We start from the raw sequence: 19,894 nt of genomic DNA on the forward strand, positions 1-19,894 counted from the left end.
TCTTTTGCGGCGAACCGGTCGTGGATTCTCGTCCGCCGTCGCGACAAACTTTGTGAGGAAGCGACAGTTTGAAAAAGCCTCTAAGAACCGCTGCATAAACCACGTGATCCCCGCATCCCGACGAGTCAATCACACTAGAAACGTAGGGAGTTTGATTGACGACCTGACAGCCAATAGGTAAAGAGGCAGCCTCGTTTTCTATTGGCTGATGTTTATCTGGCCTCAACACGTCCACAGTTGATAAATTTTCATTCTTTTTTTTTTTGGTCATCGTAATTACAAGGCTGCTGCGTCTCTGTAATGGTGTTTTAAACTTTCATTGACAATTTGAAACAAAAAAAAAAATCCTCCATACAACCTTTAACTTCAAAGCCCCAAATGAATGGAACAACTTACCCTCCTCAATCCGATCAATTACATCTGTCCATTTTAAAGGCGTCAGTCTTCAAACAGCGAACCGCGATATATCGACTGTAACCGGTTCATTGTGGGACTCAGTGAACAGTGTGCGCTGGGTTCATATTTTTGTCTTCCTGATTGCAATTATTATTGTTGGACTGTTGATATATAGCGTCAGTCAGATACTACATTTACTATTGCTGGACTCTTGATAGATTTTGCATCCAATAATCGATTGTTGTGCCTTGACGGAACTTGATAATTGAACTGCTGTATATTATTGATTGGCCATTCTTACCGAACTGTCTATGTTCTATGTTTTATGTCAAGTCTCTATGTACTATAATATATGGTCAGTGTTGGGGAGTAACAGATTACATGTACTGGAGTAATCAGAGTACAAATGATGAGTAACTGTATTCAGTTACAGTTACTGTTTCAGTGAGTGGTAATTGGATTACAGTTACTTGGTTGAAATAAATGGATTACACGGAGGTATTTTCCTGTTTTCACATTTCAGGCTATATCCCTTTTTTTTTTTTTTTTTTTTTAGTAATTCCACTCATTGCACCAAACCAGGTCTAAACCAGGTCTACACCACGACTAAACCAGGTCTAAACCAGGACTAAACCAGGTCTAAACCAGGTCTAAACCAGGTCTAAACCAGGTCTAAACCAGGTCTAAACCAGGTCTAAACCAGATCTAAACCAGGACTAAACCAGGTCTAACCAGGTCTAAACCAGGTCTAAACCAGGACTAAACCAGGTCTAAACCAGGTCTAAACCAGATCTACACCAGGACTAAACCAGGTCTAAAACCAGATCTAACCAGGTCTTCTACACCAGGACTAAACCAGGTCTAAACCAGTCTAAACCAGATCTAAACCAGGACTAAACCAGGTCTAAACCAGGTCTAAACCAGAAAACCAGGTCTAAACCAGGTCTAAACCAGGTCTAAACCAGGTCTTAAACCAGATCTACACCAGGACTAAACCAGGTCTAAACCAGATCTAACCAGGACACCAGGTCTAAACAGGACTAAACCACTAAAACAGGTCTAAACCAGATCTAAACAGACTAAACCAGGTCTAAACCAGGTCTAAACCAGGTCTAAACCAGGTCTAAACCAGTCTAAACCAGGTCTAAACCAGGTCTAAACCAGGACTAAACCAGGTCTAAACCAGATCTAAACCAGGACTAAAACCAGGTCTAAACCAGATCTAAACCAGATCTACACCAGACTAAACCAGGACTAAACCAGGTCTAAACCAGGTCTAAACCAGATCTAACCAGACTAAACCAGGTCTAAACAGTCTAACCAGGACTAAACCAGGACTAAACCAGGTCTAAACCAGATCTAAACCAGGACTAAACCAGACTAAACCAGGTCTAAACCAGGTCTAAAACCAGGTCTAAACCAGGTCTAAACCAGGTCTAAACCAGGTCTAACCAGGTCTAAACCAGATCTAAACCAGGTCTAAACCAGGTCTAAACCAGATCTAAACCAGGTCTAAACCAGATCTAAACCAGATCTACACCAGGAAAACCAGGTCTAAACCAGGTCTAACCAGATCTAAACCACTAAACCAGGTCTAAACCAGATCTAAACCAGGACTAAACCAGGTCTAAACCAGTCTAAACCAGATCTAACCAGGTCTAAACCAGGTCTAAACCAGGTCTAAACCAGGACTAAACCAGGTCTAAACCAGATCTAAACCAGATCTAACACCAGGACTAAACCAGTCTAAAGGACTAAACCAGGTCTAAACCAGATCTACACCAGGACTAAACCAGATCTAAACCAGGTCTAAACCAGATCTAAACCAGGACTAAACCAGGACTAAACCAGGATCTAAACCAGGTCTAAACCAGGTCTACACCAGATCTAAACCAGGACTAACCAGGTCTACACCAGATCTAAACCAGGACTAAACCAGGTCTAAACCAGATCTAAACCAGGACTAAACCAGGTCTAAACCAGGTCTAAACCAGGACTAAACCAGGATCTAAACCAGGTCTAAACCAGATCTAAACCAGACCTAAACAGGTATAAAACCAGGACTAAAGCAGGTCTAAAACAGGATTTAACAGGACTAAATCCTGCTGCATGGACCGTGTTTCCTCTTCTTCTATCAATAATATTTTTAATTTTGGTTCAAGTAAAAAAGTCTGGGCGTTTATTTTTTAAATTTTGCTTATATTAACCACAACAAAACATCTTATTTGTGTCAAACCGTGTCCCAGGATTTACCTCCAGGATATTTGAAAACTACTCTTAAATCTTGTAGCAGCAAGACATCACAAGTAATTTCATACCTTTTTTCAAAGAGTCCTTCACTGATTTCCTGTGTCCTGCAATTACATCGGGGAAACAGGGAGGGCGTTCAGTACACGGAAAAAGGAACACAGAACAGAATGCGAGAAGGAAACAGCGAAGGCGTGCACACGAGCAACGAAACACAAAGCAGAACAGGAACAACTCAAATCGGCCGTTTCTGACCATTGCAAAAGAGAGAACCACGTTATGGACTGGGACGGAGCAAACATCATTGGGACAGAGGAAAACAAACATCGCCGCTGGATTAAAGAAGCAATCGAAATAAGGAAACGTGCCCACAGGACTGTAAACCGGGACGAGGGGGCTTTTTTACTCTCACACACCTGGGATGCTGTCCTGAGGAAGACGGACTGCAGGTGGCGCTGTCGTCCTGCCTCCACCGGTAGGAAGACAGCGCCAAAACCTGTTTAAATCAGCTGAGCGACACGTCACAGCAACATCACGTGACTCTGAGGAAGACGCTGGTGAGCAGTCGAAACTGTCAGGTATGAAATAACACTCTAGGTCTGAAAAAAAGAACCTAATAACATAGAATATTGGAAGACCAAATGAATCTCATTGGACTAAGACATCTCACTTATCCTCCCTGTAGAATCTGCTTACCCTTGTGCTTGAGTCTCAGTATGAATAATCTCCGTGACAATGACAAAAGCTCTTAGAATGGAGATAGAAAATCACTACATAAAAAAACTGACCATTTACCACTTTGTCTCCCCCTAAAAACTGCACGAGCAGCTGCGCGTACAAGGTCGTAACCCGCCAAATGGCCTAGAACGACAAATACTGATAACTCCATCTCAGCGTTTCCTCGAAAAAAACAGACAAAACGCGCTCACTCCCCGACCGCGCTGACACCTCCCGCCCTTTCCCTCTCCCCGGTTTTGTTTATGCGGCGTTTTATTTCCCCCCCTTTCGTCATGACATTCCCGCCTGTCGCTTCGGAGAGCTGCGCCGTGCCAAGTGCCAACCGGCGTTTTCACATTTCGCCCGGGTTGCCAGTCAGGAGCGCGAGACCCAGGAATACAAACTCATTACCCTGTTTATTCCCCCCAGTGCCAGCTGCTATTATCGGCACCGCGCATGAAGTGGACCCGGGCTAAAGTAGTGTGCGTCCCGTGAGGTTGGACCAATTTTGAGGCGCCATCGCTCATTTAACCTGGACGCCCCGACGCAGACACGAGCTGGACCCAACCCAGAGAGCGGGGACGGCAGCGGAGCGGTTGACCAACATTTGGGGAAAAAAATAAAAAATAGCATGGGACTGTATCTCCATTTTGGGAGGTGGGTGTAATTAGGTCTGGGTAATGAGCTTATACGAGCGCCTGTAAACACTTGGACGTGCGGTGAAGATAGAGGCGAAAGCTGAGTGAAGTACAACACGTTAAAGGTCCTAGATTACAACAAACGGACTCTTGTGAGCTTTACGCTGCGTTAAAATGTTGTCGTAAATGTTAATATTGAGACACCATTTCACGAAATGTTTGACATAAAAGAATGAGAACATCAATTACTTGAGAACACAGAAAACAGGAACATAGAAAACTAGAAAAGCACTCAGAGGACTACCCCCATTTTTTATATAAATTGTGATAAAATCAGTCTTCTGGATCAGATCTGGATCAGCCTTTGGAATATGAAAGAGGATCCCATTGTCCATCCCTGAGTCAAATTTCATGGGGTTTGGTCAATAATTAACCGAGATATTGAGAAACAAACTTTTTGGTCCCATTTACCACAATGTTAACTAAAATTTCAAAGTGATCCAGAATCCAGGATTTCTTCCGGATCACCCCCAAAATTAAATCAGTTCTTCCTTTTCACATTTCCAACAAATCCTGAAAATTTCATCGAAATCGGTCCATAACCTTTTGAGTTATGTTGCTAACAGTCAAACAAACAAACAAACAAACAAACAAACAAACGCATAACGCAAAAACATAACCTCTTTGGCAGAGGTAAATATCCCGCACAAATGTCCTAATAAATCTCACAGTTGCAAGTAAGACTGTGTGAGGGATTTTTGTCTATGAACAAATGTTTGACAAAATTTTATGGCAGGTTCATGGTTTAAAAAGTGAGGATGGAGTATTAATTGCCAACACTGAAAATGGTGTATGGGTAAAATGTCTTAACACATGTATTACGACCCAAAATTAATACCAACATATTTAGGAAGGACACGGAAACAAAGTTAAGGATTAAAGATGTAAAATATAACAAAACAAAGTAACAGAGAAAAAGGCCCCGGTGAGCCAGTCGGAGCTGGGACCAAGTCTTTGTTTTGCAAGTCCCACGTGAGTCTCAAGTCTTTGACCTCAAGTCCAAGTCAAATTCTAAATCAAATACAGGCAAGTCCAAGTCGAGTTTCGAGTTTCTAGTCACTGGCCCATAAGTCCAAGTCAAGTCCAAGTCGTCTGCTTTGAGCTTCAAGTCATTTCAAGTCTTTAAATCAAAATACCAAATATAGCTTTTTTTTAATTATTTTTTTTTACTAATTTATATGAAATTGAAATTGATGAAGAAACCATCCCAAAACCATCCCGGAACCATCCCGAAACCATCTTCGAAAACCATCCCCAAACCATCCCGGAACCATCCCGAAACCATCCCGAAACCATCCCCAAAACCTCCAAACCATCCCAAACCATCCCCAAACCATCCCGAAACCAATCCCAAATCCCGAAACCATCCCGAAACCATCCCGAAACCATCCCGAAACCATCCCGAAACCATCCCCAAACCATCCCCAAACCATCCCGAAACCATCTCGAAACCATCCCGGAACCATCCCAAAATCCCGGAACCATCCCGAAACCATCCCGAAACCACCCCGAAAACCATCCCGAAACCATCCCAAACCACCCCGGAACCATCCCGAAACCATCCCGAAACCATCCCCAAACCATCCCAAACCATCCAAAACAAATCCCGAAACCATCCCGAAACCATCCGAAACCATCCCGAAACCATCATCCCAAAACCATCCCAAAACCATCCCAAAACCATCCCGAAACCATCCCAAAACCATCCCAAAACCATCCCGGAACCATCCCGAAACCACCCGAACCATCCCCAAAACCATCCCGAAACCATCCCGAAACCATCCCGAAACCATCCCGAAACCATCCCGAAACCATCCCGAAACCATCCCGAAACCATCCCGAAACCATCCCGAACCATCCCAAAACCATCCCAAAACCATCCCGAAACCACCCCAAACCATCCCAAACCCAAAACCATTCCGAAACCATCCCGAAAACCATCCCGAAACCATCCCAAAACCATCCAAACCACCCCGGAACCATCCCCAAAACCATCCCAAAACCATCCCGAAACCACCCCGAAAAACCATCCCAAACCATCCCGAAACCATCCCGAAACCATCCCGGAACCATCCCGAACCATCCCGAACCATCCCGAACCATCCCGAAACCACCATCCCCAAAACCATCCCCAAACCATCCCCAACCATCCCGAAACCATCCCCAAACCATCCCAAAACCATCCCGAAACCATCCCGAAACCATCCCGAAACCATCCCAAAACCATCCCAAAACCATCCCGAAACCATCTCGAAAACCATCCCAAAACCATCCCAAAAATCCCAAAACCATCTCGAAACCATCCCGAAACCACCATCTCGAAACCATCCCAAACCATCCCCAAACCATCCCAAAACCATCCCAAAAAAACCATCCCGAAACCATCCCAAACCCGAAACCATCTCGAAACCATCCCCAAACCATCCCCAAACCACCCCGAAACCATCCCGAAACCATCCCGAAACCATCCCGAAACCACCCCGAAACCACCCCGAAACCATCCCGAACCATCTCGAACCATCCCGAAACCATCCCCAAACCACCCCAAAACCATCCGAAACCATCGAAACCATCCCGAAACCATCCCGAAACCGCCACCATCCCCCAAAACCATCCCGAAACCATCCCGAAACCATCCCGAAACCATCCCGAAAAACCATCCATCCGAAACCATCTCGAAAACCATCATCCCGAAACCATCCCTCCGAAAACCATCCCAAAACCATCCCAAACCATCCCAAACCATCCCGAAACCATCCCGAAACCACCCCGAAAACCATCCCGAAACCATCCCAAACCATCTCGAAACCATCCCAAACCATCCCAAACCATCCGAAAACCCCGAAACCATCCCCAAAACCATCCCCAAAACCATCCCAAAACCACCCCGAAACCATCCCGAAACCATCTCGAAACCATCCCGAAACCATCCCTAAACCATCCCAAAACCATCTCGAAAACCATCCGAAACCATCCGAAACCATCCCAAACCACCCCGAAAACCATCCCGAAACCATCCCGAAACCATCCCGAAACCATCCCGAAACCATCCCGAAACCATCCCGAAACCATCCCGAAACCACCAAAACAACCAAAACAGGTCGTCCAGTCCCACCAGGGCAAAACAAAAAAAGCTAGACTAACAAAAATCTAACAACCACAGGAGCAGGGGAGCCAGCGAGGCGGCTCTCTGACACGAGGCGTGTGCACTGTGATACCTGTGATGAGCCAATGAAGGACGAGGAGGAGAAAGAGCGAGAGAGAGAGTGAGTGTGAGAGACGGGTTCACGCATTTAAAGGCTCCTGCCAAAAATGTGGAGCAAAAAGAAAAAAAAAAAAAAAAAAGGAACCTTAAACCTCTACAAAAATATAAAAGAATAACTTACAAAAACAAGACAATAAAAAAAAAAACAACAACAGGGAAATACAAAAAGGTTCCCAAACGTAACAATGTGGAAAAAACAATGTGTATATTGTATTGATCAAAAGAAACAGAAAAAGCTCACCAAAATTCTTGTAGAGCTGCAAATGCAAGGAGCAGCAAGACAGAAGTGAAAATCATGCTTATCACACTCAAACGGCCGATGTCCAAAAGCTTCGGCAAAAAAAAGCCTTCGTCAGGTATTTTTATTGCCTTGGACCACAGTAAGTAAACTTGTACTTTGGCTTTTTTTTTTGCTGAAAACTGTCACGTAGAAACAGAGGCAGGACCCAAAATGCAGGACTGCTTCAAGGTATTTAAAGACAAATCCAAAAAAATCCAAAACTCGTAAACTAAACTGCCATGACACGAGACAAGACGAAACTCTGACAGAGACAATGGTACATTTAAAACACACCCAGACACAGGTGAAGTACATCAGGGCGGAGCAAACAATCAAGACAGGAAGTAAAACTCAGAACTACAAGCAGACATGACCAATGTCAAAATAAAACACCAAAATGAGCAAATACAACCACTACAAACATGAACCATGACAGAAACATTATTTAAACATAAAAAGATCAGTCATCTGAGTGTGCTATGCATTTTTTCACTTTTATATTGTATTGATCAATAATAATTAATCCATTTATGAAGCCTGGTGAGTTTATGAAGTACAAAATAAGTGAGCAGAGTGACTTTTGTTTCATATTTTCTTAATAAATATAAACACAATGAAATTTCCATCACAGACGTTTCATAATTTTCAGTTTTGTTTTTGGTGCTCTGACTCCTCCCTCCATTTGCTCCCTGCGCTAAGTGACACCCCCCGCACATCAGGTTTGTGAAGTTGTCGTGTTATCGTTTTGTAACGTACTTTAACATATTTATGAACATGTGTCTTGTCAGGAGAGATCACTAGATTATTCGAACGTGCACGGCTGACATCTAAAACCACCAAGCTCCAAAAAGTGATCGTTTAACACCCCATTTTTAAAGAATCCGTTAAACGTTTAGACCAGACTCGCCGTGATCCCTCATCCCGGAGTCGATCTCGTAAATCCTATATTTATTTTTGCTTGTTCACTGAAACGTCGCTCCGTGTCCTTTCGAAACTGCAGCGAGGAGCATGTTTTAATTACCCTCCGAGGCTACAGCCGTGACCAATCAATTCTCGAGTAATGGAGCGTGCCGTCATTAGCAGATCACACAACATTAAACTAATATTTGTGTTTTAACGCAAGGACACTGTTACCGTGGAGATGAAGGGAGAGCGGCGCTTCGAGGAGGACGGAGGTGAGTAAAAGGTGAGTCTGCACAAGGACGGAAGTGTGTCGCCTTCGTTTCAAGAAAAGTTAAAAATAAAGCCGTCGTTTTTAGGACTTTTTCAAAACTTGTAGAGCGATCGTTAACAGTTTTCTACGGAGAAAACGCACGCTGAAGAACTTGTCCCAATTGTCAGCAGAAGGTTGTGATGAAACAAAAGGGTTTAAACAAAAATACACATCTATAAACCAGGTCTAAACCAGGACTAAACCTGGACTAAAACCAGGACTAAAACCAGGACTAAACCAGGACTAAAACCAGGACTAAACCAGAACTAAACCAGGACTAAACCAGAACTAAAACCAGGACTAAACCAGGACTAAACCAGAACTAAAACCAGGGCTAAACCAGAACTAAAACCAGGGCTAAACCAGAACTAAAACCAGGACTAAACCAGGACTAAACCAGGACTAAACATGGACTAAACATGGACTAAAACCAGGTCTAAACCAGGTCTAAACCAGGTCTAAACCAGGACTAAACCAGGTCTAAACCAGGTCTAAACCAGGTCTAAAACCAGGACTAAAACAGGTCTAAACCAGGACTAAACATGGACTAAAACCAGGTCTAAACCAGGTTTAAACCAGGTCTAAAAGAAGGACTAAAACTAGGACTAATACCAGGTCTAAAACCAGGTCTAAAACCAGGTCTAAAACAAAACTAAAACCAGAACTAAAACCAGAACTAAAACCAGGACTGAACCAGGACTAAACCAGGACTAAACCAAGTCTAAAACCAGGAATAAAACAGGTCTAAATTGTGAAATATTGTCAGACATAAAACCAGGACACATCTATAAACCGTGGAGATGAAGGGAGAGCGGCGCTTCGAGGAGGACGGAGGTGAGTAAAAGGTGAGTCTGCACAAAGACGGAAGTGTGTCGCCTTCGTTTCAAGAAAAGTTAAAAATAAAGCCGTCGTTTTTAGGACTTTTTCAAAACTTGTAGAGCGATCGTTAACAGTTTTCTACGGAGAACACGCACGCTGAAGAACTTGTCCCAATGATCAGGTGAATGTGCTGTGTGTGTGGTTTTTTTTTTTATTATGTTTATTTATTTCGGACAGTAATACATAGAACATAAATTAAAAACAAAAACAAAAAACTAAATAATAAAAAAGACAAAAACGTAAATACATAGATATAACACAAAAAGTAACTATTTCTATTCTATAATAACAGGCAAAATAAATGTTACGCAGAATTTTCCTTGTGTCCGAAAAAGGAGTGGGAGGAAGTAAATACTTATTTAACCCCACCCCTTTTTTCTACAGTCCCAAATTAACGAAGAACAAATACAGACTTCTCATTTCCTGTACATTATAAGCAATAATTGCACAGTACCTCCATTGCATTACAATCTAACAGACAACAACAAATATATGTATATTATGTACACAGATATAGTACACATCATATACACAGATATAATATATACATACCTACATACACATCACATACCCATGCATACCTATATATATATATGTACATATATACACCCATATACATACACATACATATACATGCACACATATACCCTAAGCACTCATTTCTTCCGCACAGTATTTTGAAATAATTACATTTTTTAATTGCCCTTTTGAATACATGTATATTCGAACAAAGTTTTAATTCTATTTTCAAGTTGTTCCATAATTTCACACCACAAACAGAGACACAAAAACTTTTTCTTGTCGTTCGAGCACGAGGCAATTTAAAAATTCAAAACGCCTCTTAAGTTATAGTTTGTTTCCCTTTCACAAAAAAGTAGTTGAAGATTTTTTGGTAAGTGCTTATTTTTAGCTTTATACATGACTTGTGCAGTTTGGTACAGAATCAAATCAAATCATTCAGTTTGAGTAATTTGGCATGAATAAACAGTGGATTAGTGTGGTCATGAAATTTGACATTATAAATTATTCTTATTGCTTTTTTTTGAAGTTTTATCAATGGTTCTATTGCAGTTTTATAGTTATTGCCCCAAATTTCTGCACAGTCTGTTAAATATGGTAAAACCAGTGAACAATAAAGTGTGTGTAGTGCTCTGTGATCTAAGACATGCTTTGCTTTGTTTAATACTTTTTGATATTTTATTATATATATATTGGATGTGGGCTTTCCAGTTAATCTTCTCATCAATTATGACCCCTAAAAATGTATTCTCCTTGACCTGATCTATTCTTACACCTTGTATCTGTAACTGTATTTTTTCTTCCTTATAATTCCCAAATAGCATTATTTTAGTTTTATTCAAATTTAGAAATAATTTATTTGTGTCAAACCATATTTTTAGTTGTATCATTTCAGATGTTATATCAGCTAATAACTGTTGTATGTTGTCTCCATAACAAAATAAATTTGTGTCATCTGCAAAAAACACTGCTTTAAACAATGTAGACACTTTGCATAGATCGTTAATATATAAAATAAATAATTTAGGTCCTAACACGGACCCTTGTGGCAGGCCACAGACAATGTCCTCATGTGAAGAGCAGTGTTCACCCAGTTTGACAAATTGTTTTCGGTTTACTAAATAACTTTTTAGCCACTTTAAAGCTACCCCTCTTATTCCATACATTTCCATTTTTTTAAATAGTAATTGATGATTTATTGTGTCAAAAGCCTTTTTTAAATCTATGAATATACCCGCTATTATTCTCCTTTGATCAATGTGATTGGTTATTGCTTCAGTTGAGTCCATCAGAGCGAGTGATGTTGATCTGCTTGTTCTGAAACCGTACTGACCATCGCTGAGGAGGTTGTGTTGACCTATGAATTTTTCCAGTCTAGTGTTGTAGAGCTGTTCTAATATTTTTGAGAATTGTGGTAGTAGAGAAACTGGTCTGTAGTTGGTAAATTCCTGCTTGTTTCCAGATTTAAATAAAGGTTTGACTTTTGCTGTCTTCGTCTGTAGTGGAACTGTACCAGTTTGAAATGATAGATTGAAGATGTGTGCTAATGGTTTGGCAATTACTGTAATTATTTGTTTTATCAGGGCCATGTCCAAATCAATGTAATCAGTTGATTTCTTATTTTTACATTTCATGACTGTATTGACAATTTCCTTTTCACCCACAGGGGAAATGAACATGGAATGGGGATTTCTGTCGTTCTCCTGTGTGTTGAGGGATTTTGGCTGCCAAATCTGGACCCACATTAGCAAAGAACCGATTGAACTTATTTGCCACCATTTCCATGTTATATTCATCTATATTATTATGTGTAAAGAATTTCGGATAGTTTTCTGCTTTTGCTTTATTATTTATGACACTGTTCAATATTTTCCATACCTCTTTCACATTGTTTTTATTATAATCTAATAATTTCCTAAAGTAATCTCTCTTACTTGTACGCAAAATTGTAGTTAATTTGTTTTTATATGTTTTATATCTAGTCTCTGTCTCAATCGTTCTCTTTTTTATAAAATTTCTGAATAGACTATTTTTCTTATTGCAAGCATTTTGAAGACCTTTTGTTATCCAAGGGTGTTCTTTATATCTACTTTTTTATTATAGTATACAATTGGACAGTTTCTATTATATAACTCTAGAAATATTTTTATAAATTCATTGTATGCACATTCTGCATTTTGGATATTACATACAGCATCCCAGTCTTGAGAAAGTAAACTATTTTTAAAGGCAGTGATCGTTTGGTCTGATTGAATTAGTCTGTGGTATTGTATTTTTTCAGGCACTTTTTTTCTCAATCTAAAATCAGTAACTATGTGTAATGTAGGTTGACCGTGAGCGGCTTGGGGTTCAGTGAGCAAGGTAAAAAACAAATCCAGACACAGACCGGTACTTGTGGTCCACAGTTTACTTAGTTTTTTCAATGATTACAAAAGTGCAAGTGCAAAAAGTGCAGGGTGCAAAACGGAGGCAGGCAGCAGTTTCCTCTCCAGCAGCAGAACACAGACTGATCTTGAAGGCGCCTTTTATGCCGGTCCTACTGATTGGATAAAACCACTATGCTAAAACAGGGATGGTTAAAATTATCATTAGCGTAAAATTAAAACCTAAACCTCCATAAAACAACCCAAAACCCAGATAACTATTAAAACCACCAACTATATACATAAAACCCTAAAACCATTACACCAATTAAATGTTAAAACCCATAAACCAATAAAACACCAAACCTAAAACCCCTGTACAAAATGTTACACGTGGTCCAGCCCGGAACCATAAAAGAGGGAGCTCGTTTCCGGGGGACTCTTTTCACACCTGGACAGAAGATAAAAAGGGGAGGTAAGTAAAAGCAGATCCACCAGTCATTAAAACACAATAAAATACACTAAACACATCAACACTTAAAACATTCTAAAACAGATATTGCACCGTATTTATTGCACAAAATCAATTTAAAATGTAATTTGTTATTGTCTCCCTTTTCCTCCAGGGACAAGCAACTTCCAATTAAAGTGCTGTGCCTCAGGAATAAAAAATGGTTAAAGGAAAGACAATAAATATTTTTTAAAACCAATTGTGTGCAATTTATTTTGTGATGTGCAAATATGTTAAAAGTGCTGTGTGCAAGGAAAGTGCAGTGTTTTAAAGTGCTTTAGTGAAGGGTGAAGGTGCTAAGTGTGGTTCTGGGGAAACAAACCAGCCTGTTTGTTACACTATGAAAACTGGCAGATGATCTGTGATATCATTTATTAACAACCCGCTTAATGTATGTTTGTCAGTGTCATTAGTGATAATATTCTCTATTAACGTGGCAGAATGTGCTGTTATCCTTGAAGGCTTTGTTATTTTTGGATACAGATTTAAACTGAACATAGTGTCAATACATTCCTCTGTAATTTTATGTTTGTATGGATTTAGCAAGTCAATATTAAAATCACCACAAACAAATATCCTCTTATGCAGTTTTTTGGGAGTATGCTTCTTCTAACCAGTTTGTGAACATTTCAATATTAGACCCAGGTGCTCTGTACACACAGATAACAATTACATTTTTACAATTTTCCATTCTTATTTCAACTGTAATACATTCAAGTACATTTTCAGTAGCTGTTGTCATTTGATCTATTATTTTGTAGTTCAAGCTATTGTCTACATACGTATTTTATCTCCTACGTCAGGGGTCTCCTCCAGTTTCTCCTTTTCCTCCTCCTTTTGTGTTTGTCTGTGTCACTCAGAGGAGGAGTCACTTCACCCACACCAGCTGCAGTCTGTTTCACTCACACACCTGAGATCTTTCCTACATGTGCCCGGTTCTTCCTCCACTCCCTGCCCCAAGTAACAATAAAAATAAATAATAATAATAAAGTTGTAAAAATTGAGAATTTATTAGTTTACAGTGTAGGGAGAAAGTGAAAATGGAGAAGGTTGTGATGAAACAAAAGGGTTTAAACAAAAATACACATCTATAAACCAGGACTAAACCAGAACTAAACCAGAACTAAACCAGGACTAAACAGAACTAAAACCAGGACTAAACCAGAACTAAACCAACTAAACCAGGACTAAACCAGAACTAAACCAGGTCTAACAACAGGACTAAAAACTAAAAACTAAACCAGGACTAAACTGGACTAAAACCAGGACTAAAACCAGGACTAAACCAGACAAACCAGGACTAAACATAAACCAGGACTAAACCAGGACTAAAACCAGGACTAAAACAGTAAAACCAGGACTAAAACCAGGGTAAACCAGACTAAAACCATAAACCAGAACTAAACAGGACTAAACCAGGACTAAACCAGAACTAAACCAGGACTAAACCAGGACTAAAAAACTAAAACAGGACTAAAACCAGAACTAAACCAGACTAAACCAGGAAAAAAAACTAAACCAGGACTAAACAGACTAAACCAGAACTAAACCAGACTAAACCAGACTAAACAGGTCTAAACCAGAAACTACCACTAACCAGGACTAAAACAGGACTAAAACCAGGACTAAAACCAGGACTAACCAGGACTAAACCAGAACTAAACCAGGACTAAACCAGACTAAAACCAGGACTAAACCAGGCTAAACCAGAACTAAAACCAGGACTAAACCAGGACTAAACAGAACTAAACCAGGACTAAACCAGACTAAACCAGGACTAAACCAGAACTAAACCAGGACTAAACCAGGACTAAACCAGACTAAACCAGACTAAACCAGAACTAAACCAGGACTAAACCAGGACTAAACCAGGACTAAACAGACTAAAAGGACTAAACCAGGTCTAAACCAGGACTAAACCAGGTCTAAACCAGGACTAAACCTGGACTAAAACCAGGACTAAAAGGACTAAACCAGGACTAAACCAGGTTAAACAGGACTAAAACCTGGACTAAAACCAGGACTAAACCAGGACTAAACCAGGACTAAAACCAGGGCTAAACCAGACTAAACCAGGACTAAACCAGGACTAAACAGAACTAAAACCAGGACTAAACAGGACTAAACAGACTAAACCAGGACTAAACCAGACTAAACCAGGACTAAACCAGGTCTAAACCAGAACAAACAGGACTAAACCAGACTAAACCAGGACTAAACCAGAACTAAACCAGGTCTAAACCAGGACTAAACCAGGACTAAACCAGGACTAAACCAGACTAAAACCAGGACTAAAACCAGGACTAAACCAGAACTAAACCAGGTCTAAACCAGGACTAAACCAGGACTAAAACCAGGACTAAAACCAGGACTAAACCAGAACTAAACCAGGACTAAAACCAGGGCTAAACCAGAACTAAACCAGGACTAAACCAGGACTAAAACCCAAACTAAAACCAGGACTAAACCAGAACTAAAACCAGGACTAAACCAGGACTAAACCAGGACTAAACCAGACTAAACCAGGTCTAAACCAGGACTAAACCAGAACTAAACCAGGACTAAACCAGAACTAAACCAGGACTAAACCAGGACTAAACAGGACTAAACTGGACTAAAACCAGGTCTAAACCTAAACCAGGTCTAAACCAGGTCTAAAACCAGGACTAAACATGGACTAAACCAGGGACTAAAACCAGGACTAAACCAGGACTAAACCAGGACTAAACCAGGACTAAACATGGACTAAAACCAGGTCTAAACCAGGTTTAAACCAGGTCTAAACCAGGACTAAACCAGGTCTAAAAGAAGGACTAAAACTAGGACTAATACCAGGTCTAAAACCAGGTCTAAAACAAAACTAAAACCAGAACTAAAACCAGGACTGAACCAGGAGGACTAAACCAGGACTAAACCAAGTCTAAAACCAGGTCTAAAACCAGGAATAAAACAGGTCTAAATTGTGAAATATTGTCAGACATAAAACCAGGACACATCTATAAACCAGGACTAAACCAGGACTAAACCAGGTCTAAACCAGGTCTAAACCAGGTCTAAACCAGGTCTAAACCAAGTCTAAACCAGGACTAAAACCAGGACTAAAACCAGATCTAAACCAGGTCCAAACCAGGTCCAAACCAGAACTAAAACCAAGACTAAACCAGAAGTAAACCCAGGACTAAACCAGGTATAAAAAGCGAAATATTGTCAGACATAAAACCAGGACTAAACCAGGACTAAACCAGGTCTAAACCAGGTCTAAACCAGGTCTAAACCTTTTCACTAGACTAGATCTTTCCCCATCTCTTTCTCATTCACAACACAAACACAAATAGTCTTAATTTGATTTTTTAAAACTGGGTCTTCAGAGATTCTTGAAGTTGTTTTTTTTTTTTTTTTTTTTTCCTCTGAGTTAATAAACACAAACTCCGAGCTTGGGAGTCTTGTTACCGTGGAAACGTGTAGAGTACTTCAGTGAAAAAGCGCTTGTTCTGTCAGTCCCCACAGACCCGGGCCTATTTTCAGCCTGTTTACAGCAGGTGAGAGCTGCTCCCTGCCTCTCCAGAGAACACAGAGTAGTTAAAGTGAATAAACATTTAAATCAAAGCACATTAGTGTTCAAATGAGTTGTATTTACCAGACGAGAGCGCCCAGGTATTTACGGACGATTATAGAACAAGAATTACACTTTGTTTACCGCTTTTGTCCAAGGGAGACGCGGCTGAGACGCTTCAAGTCTGGAGGATTTATGCAGAGATCTGTCGTGCTCGAGTTACTTTCAAACTGTTATGTGTTTTTTTAATGTGTATTTATGATATTTTTAATGTCATTTCAGAGTAATTTGTTTTATTATAATATTACTGTATTTAAAATGTAAGACATTATTGTATTTTAAGTTTCTTTCACCAAAAAAACCCAACAAAAAACCTATAACTAAAGTTAAATGCTGAACTTTTTCTTCATATATGGACTGAACCTGGTCTAAACCAGGTCTAAACCAGAATTCAGCCAAGACTGAGCCAGGACTAAAACCAGGACTAAACCAGGACTGAAATGAGGACTGAACCAGGACTGAACACGGACTAAACCAGGTCTAAACCAGGACTGAACCAGGTTTAAACCAGGTCTAAATGAGGACTAAACCAGGACTAAACCAGGACTGAACCAGGAATAAGCCAGGTCTAAACCAGGACTAAACCATGACTAAACCGGGACTGAACCAGAGCTGTACCAGGTCTAAACCAGGACTGAAATGAGGACTGAACCAGGACTGAACACAGACTAAACCAGAACTCAACCAGGACTAAACCAGAGCTGAACCAGGACTAAAGCAGGACTAAACCAGGTCTAACCAAGGTCTAAATGAGGACTAAACCAGAGCTGAACTGAGGACTGAACCAGGACTAAACCCAAACTCAACCAGGACTAAGCCAGGACTAAACCAGGACTAACCCAGGACTGAAATGAGGACTGAACCAGGACTGAACACGGACTAAACCAGGTCTAAATCAGGTCTAAACCAGGACTAAACCAGGTCTAAACCTGAGCTGAACCAGGTCTAAAACCAGGTCTAAACCAGAACTGACCCAGGAATAAGCCCGGTCTAAACCAGGACTAAACCATGACTAAACCGGGACTGAACCAGAGCTGTACCAGGTCTAAACCAGGACTGAAATGAGGACTGAACCAGGACTGAACACAGACTAAACCAGAACTCAACCAGGACTAAACCAGAGCTGAACCAGGACTAAAGCAGGACTAAACCAGGTCTAAACAAGGTCTAAATGAGGACTAAACCAGAGCTGAACTGAGGACTGAACCAGGTCTAAACCGGGTCTAAACCAGGACTGAAACCCAGGACTAAGCCAGGACTAAACCAGGACTAACCCAGGACTGAAAATGAGGACTGAACACGGACTAAACCAGGTCTAAACCAGGTCTAAACCTGAGCTGAACCAGGTCTAAACCAGAACTGACCCAGGAATAAACCAGGTCTAAACCAGGACTAAACCATGACTAAACCGGGACTGAAATGAGGACTGAACCAGGACTGAACACAGACTAAACCAGAACTCAACCAGGACTAAACCAGAGCTGAACCAGGACTAAATCAGGACTAAAGCAGGACTAAACCAGGTCTAAACAAGGTCTAAATGAGGACTAAACCAGAGCTGAACTGAGGACTGAACCAGGTCTAAACCGGGTCTAAACCAGGACTGAACCCAGGACTGAACCCGGACTAAACCCAAACTCAACCAGGACTAAGCCAGGACTATATAAGGTCTAAACCAAAACTAAACCAGAACTCAACCAGGACTAAGCCAGGACTATATAAGGTCTAAACCAAAACTAAACCAGAACTCAACCAGGACTAAACCAGGACTAAACCAGGACTAAACCAGGACTAACCCAGGACTGTGACCCCCCTCCATCCGAAAAGTTCCACGTTGTGTCTTTTAATCCTTCATGTTTCTCTGTGTTAAAATCCTCTCACTTGTTGTAATTATATTTTTTGTTAACAATGCCTTCGCTGCGTTCTCTGCGGGAATCCAACACCTGCATGTGGTAATTGGTCTGAAAAACAGGAGGTACGACTGGGAAGCTGGCAGGTGAACTCCCCGTCGAGCCCCTGCTGTTGCTGTGCCCCGAGGCAAGACACTGTTATTTCAGGGTTTACAGAAGCGATAATTACGAGCTCTCAATTCAGTGCGTTCACTTCTTTTACAGTATAATTAAGTTATTTTGGGATGGTAGATCGGGTGGAGCATATACTTAAATTTACTGCTGTTCGTGTTTTAAATGTGCGGCGAAAATCCGACATTTGGCAGTTTTTAAATTTTAAAAGTGACGTCATACTTAGATGTAGGGAAAGAGACAGATTTTCCTCTTAAACGCGTTGTACTTTGCTTTAAAATATCCAAAAGGTAAACGCAAAAATGTTGAATCTATAGGCGAGTTTCAGCTGACGTCATTGTTATTAAAAGCCCGCGTTGCTGCTGGGAAATATTTTGGTCGGAGGCGAGAAACACGGATAGCGTCAAACACAGTGCGTAACCTCGCGTATTTATCCCCGATAATGGTAAATTCCTGCTGCATTATCGGATGCACAAATAGAAGCACGGAAGAAGGAAAATGTCTTTTTCGTATTCTGAGTGAAAAGAACCGCTAACGGTGAATTAAACGACTTTCAAACATCCGCAGAGCAAACGTAGAAGATCCTAACAAACCGTGGACTCCAACAAGTTCAACAACACATCGAGACTCTTGGAGGTTTTCATCTTTTCTGCTGTGAATGGCCCAGGAGTTTCCACCAAGTCATTGTGGATGTCGCCCAAGTGAATATTTGTCCAGGTAGTTGGAGATTCAGACCAGAAATTTGGTTTGGTTTCACCTTTTGTCGGGGTTGAAAAAGGTGATTTGGCTCCATCGATGCTTATGACCAATTTCTGGTCAAATGGTCTTGGGTCCTCTGCCGTTAGAGTGGATAAATAACCGGGATCAATACCCTTTACGTGCTTTCTCGCTCCGTCCGTCATGTTGAATTAGTGTTTCTTGCCGTCGACCAAAATAATTTCCAGCATGCAACGCGCGCTTTTGTCAACAATGAAACTCGCCTATAGATGCATGAAGAATCTCGGACTTCAGGTCATCGCGCAATCCACACTGGGAAGGATTTTCCGAAAAAAGTGAGCATTAAACTGTCATGTTTGTTTTCCCAGTGGGATGAGTCTATTGACAAAGTCGATCTTTTCAAGTCTTTTGAACCATATCACTTTTGTTTCTGGTTCTGATATTGTCATGTTTTA

The sequence above is a fragment of the Boleophthalmus pectinirostris genome, unplaced genomic scaffold (genome assembly GCF_026225935.1).
Source record: "Boleophthalmus pectinirostris isolate CB_2022bp ecotype Guang Dong unplaced genomic scaffold, ASM2622593v1 HiC_scaffold_1, whole genome shotgun sequence".
In the NCBI taxonomy this organism is placed as follows: Eukaryota; Metazoa; Chordata; class Actinopteri; order Gobiiformes; family Gobiidae; genus Boleophthalmus; species Boleophthalmus pectinirostris.